The sequence below is a fragment of the Balaenoptera ricei genome, chromosome 12 (genome assembly GCF_028023285.1).
Source record: "Balaenoptera ricei isolate mBalRic1 chromosome 12, mBalRic1.hap2, whole genome shotgun sequence".
Lineage (NCBI taxonomy): Eukaryota > Metazoa > Chordata > Mammalia > Artiodactyla > Balaenopteridae > Balaenoptera > Balaenoptera ricei.
This window is the reverse complement of record NC_082650.1, coordinates 38,807,966-38,811,799: the sequence shown is the minus strand read 5'-3', so window position 1 is coordinate 38,811,799 and position 3,834 is coordinate 38,807,966. Positions and strand designations below refer to the sequence as shown.

The 3,834-nt window shown below is 45.9% G+C and overlaps 1 pseudogene; it reads left to right on the top strand.

Moving 5' to 3' along the window:
- Nucleotides 1-234: 234 nt before the first annotated feature.
- On the top strand, nt 235-2,957 carry LOC132376075 (ubiquitin-conjugating enzyme E2 R1-like; annotated as a pseudogene).
- The last annotated feature ends 877 nt before the right edge of the window (nt 2,958-3,834 follow it).

The following is a 3,834-nucleotide window of genomic DNA, read 5'->3' as shown; positions in this document are numbered from 1 at the left end:
CCAATTATCTGCAAACATTTGTGAGCAGTCTCATCAAGATGGCAAATCAACTAAATTGATGCAGTGGGTAAAGGTGAGAGTTTGCCAGACTTACTCTGAGAGCACAACTCTTATAGTCCCACTCTTTCCTTGACTAAGAAATAGAACCCTCCCTTTGAAGCACAGGAATATGTATTCTTAGGTTGTCGTATGATGATCAAAAAGAGATACCCAATTTAATGCTAGTAACTGACCATGACAGAAGCTGTGAAGGGGAGTTCTCCAACCTCAAGCACCTTATGCAGCCAAGCTCTTGGATGCCAAGAAATTATTCAGGTGACACACCTGATTTACTAGACCTGTTATCATTCATGGTACTAAATAATGAGAAGATCTGTGTTATCCAAAAGAAAGGTGGTACTACATAGGTGGAGGGAATTACAAAAGAATAAAAAGAACAACAACCAGCTTTATTGGGTGGGCTTTTAGAAGGCCGTTGAACAGCGTAAAGAAGAAGGGGGAAGTTGACAGAATCCCTACCCAAAAACTCATAACATATTGTCATCTTTTGGGAGCTAAGAGAGCATCTTCAAAGCTAAATTTGACCCTTGCTCCTCAAAAAAGGTCCCTTCAAATTCACTCCATATATTGCAGCTTGGATAAATTCAGATTTGCCTATTTCAGGATCAAATAAGGTATAGCAATGTCTGCCTGTTACCAGGTTTTAACTGGACATGGTTAGTATTGCTTGAGTCCTTCTTGGTAATAAATAATAAGCAACAACAATTACCTTTTTGGTAGTAAATATTAAGATGGTAGCAAGAGATCACTACTTTAAATAAGAAAATGGTTGAAACTAGAGTATTGATTCCCATTAACTCTTTTTTTAAACAGCCCTATCTAACTTAATAAATAAGACAGTCTGTTCATGGGACCAACATGGAGACAGACAGACTAACAGGGATTAAAGAATTCCCCTTTGGATGAGATCGTGAGAAGAAAGAAGTTAAAAGATTTACACATGCTTGTGTCCCAGGCATTACTCATCAAATGCTTTTTCTGCATGTATTAAGATGATCATATGATTTTTATCTTTTCTTTTATTAATGTAGTAGTTGTTGACCATCCTTGCATCCAAGGGATGAATGCCCCTTATCATGGTGTACGTATCTTAATTTATTGTCGAATTCAGTCTGCTAATGTTTTGTTGAGAATTTTTGCATCTGTGTTCATCAAGGACATTAGCCTACAGCTTTTGTTTCTGGTAGTGTTCTTATCTGGTTTTGGTATCAGGCTAATGCAGGCCTCAAGAAATGAATTTGAAAGTGGTCCCTCTTCTTCAATTTGTTTGGAAGGGTTTGAGAAGGACTGGTGTTAATTTTTCTTTAAATGTTGGGTAGACTTGACCAGTGAAACCACCTGGTCCTGGGATAGAAAAAATTTAATGTAATCAGCAAGTGGATCTGAGTAGTGCAGGGAGAAGATTGTAATGTATGCTAGCGGTGCTATTGGTACCCTGCCCAAATACCCCTTAAGGTGAGGAGTACATATTCCCTAGCTTATGTGAGTGTTGGCAAATATCAACTCACACCTGCTCCCCTATCTGGAGAATTTCCCTCAGCCAAACGGAAGCCAGTTTGACTGGGAGGCTACATGCCAGCCCCATCCATCTCCCTGAGGTAGAACCTGGCCAAAGACTGTCAATCGACTGCTCTGCCCGCCTCTAGCTGGACTAAGTCTATAGTACCTTTCCCGAAAAACTTCACAGTGATATCACACTAGGCACTCTCCAGACCCAGTTCTTTTCCCCGCACCATATCCTGCTTCTCTCACTTTCTCCTGAGAGCGTTCCCACAATAAACACATGTGTAAGAATCCCTGTATCAAGCTTTGCTTCTAGGCAACCTGACCTGTAAGGCTTGGGAACAAAATTAACATAATAGGAGTCTGAGCAAACGAGGAACCAAAGGAGCAGAGTGAAGGCAGGCGGACGGAAGGCGAATTTTCTCTACTCAATAATTTTCCAGGGGTTTACACTAAAGAGAGTCAGTGCCCCTGGACATATATACAACAAAAGTATACAAAAATTACTTTAGAAATGAGTGAATTATAAACACAGAAATAAACTACTGTAAAAGTAACATAGGCAGGTGGAGCGCCCGGGGGCCCCAGGCGGCGCGGAGAAGGAAGGCGGCCCCACCCGGGCCGCCGACCTGGCCCTCGGCCCGCGGCCCCGCGCACCCCGGCCCCGGGCCCGGCCGCCACCGCCCTAGCCCGGCCGCTGGTGCCCAAGTTCACAGAAGGCGCTGCTGCTGGAGCTCGAGGGACTGCAAGAGGAGCCAGTGGAGGGCTTCCGGGTGACCCTGCTGGACGGGGACGACCGGTACAACTGGGAGGTGGCCACCTGCGGGCCTCCCAACACCTACGACGAGGGCGGCTACTTCCAGGCGCGCCTCAAGAGCCCCATCGACTTCCTTACTCCCTCCGGCCTTTCGGTTCCTGAGCAAGATATGGCACCCCAACATCTAGAGACTGGGGACTGTGCATCTCCATGCTCCGTCACTCAGTTTGTGACACCCCGGCGCCGTGAGCTGCCCTCGGCGCGGTGGGACCCCACCCAGAACGTCAGGACCATCCTCCTCGGCGCCACCTCCCTCCTCCACCGACGCAGCACCTCACCGGCCAACGTGGATGCCTCCGTGATGCGCAGGAAGCAGGAAGCGGGAAGCGAGCGAAGGCAGGACCGGGAGCACGCGGACATCACCCGCAAGCAGGTCCTGGAGACCGAGGCGGAGGCGGAGCGGCGCGGCGTGCAGGTGCCCACGAATGGCCGAGTCCCGCGTGACGACCGAGGCCCCGGCGCCCACCAGGTCTCAGAGCTCTTGCACAGGACGACGAGTACGAGGGAGGACGGCGAGGCCGAGGCCGACGGCTGCTTCCGGCACGACGAGGACGACCCGAGCAACGAGGGGTCCTGACACCGCGTCCCCACGTATAGCCTCACAGATTTTACCTCAAAAAAAAAAAAAAGGTAATATAAATATCTTAGTCATATTAAATAATTTATGCCTCAGAATGCTGTTGCGAAATCTTAGAGCAATCTCTTACGGTCACCAGCTACTGCTTAGCGATTTTCACAGTTTCTGTGAGTCGTTGGTTTAAAACCTCTGGATTAAACCCATGCAAGGCCCCGCTCTCACATGTATATTCTCTACAAAAGGATATACCCCTCAGTTCTTTCGCACACATTCTCAATAAACTACGTGTATTTAGAAATCGTTTACAGACAGGTTTTCCTGCATCTATTTTTTGAACTATAAATTTTACAATTGATTGTAGCAAGTTGTGATGGTTAAGTTTACATGTCAACTTGGCTGGGCTGGGCTATAGTACCCAGTTATTCAGTTAAAAACTAAATTAGGTGTTGCTGTGAAGACATTTTGTAAATGTGGGTAAGATCTGCAATTAGTTAACTTTAAATAAAGAAGATTATCCTCAATAATCTGGGTGGGCCTGATCCAATCAGTTGAAAGACCGTAAGAGCAAAACTGAAATCTCCCTGAGGAAGAAGAAATTGTCACGAGACTGTAGTTTCCAGCCTGTGAGCTGGCCTTACAGATTTCGAACTTTCCAGCCCCTGCAATCATATGAGCCAAATGCTTGAAATAAATCGCTATATGTATATGTGTGTGTGTGTGTGTGTGTGTGTGTGTGTGTGTTGGTTCTGCTTCTACTTGTTTTGTATTATTGGTTCTATTTCTTGGAGCAAACTGACTGATACAGAAGTTAATTTTTTATATAGTAATATTTGGTCTAGAAGCAACTAACATAGTAATAGCCTCTCTCATTAGTTCA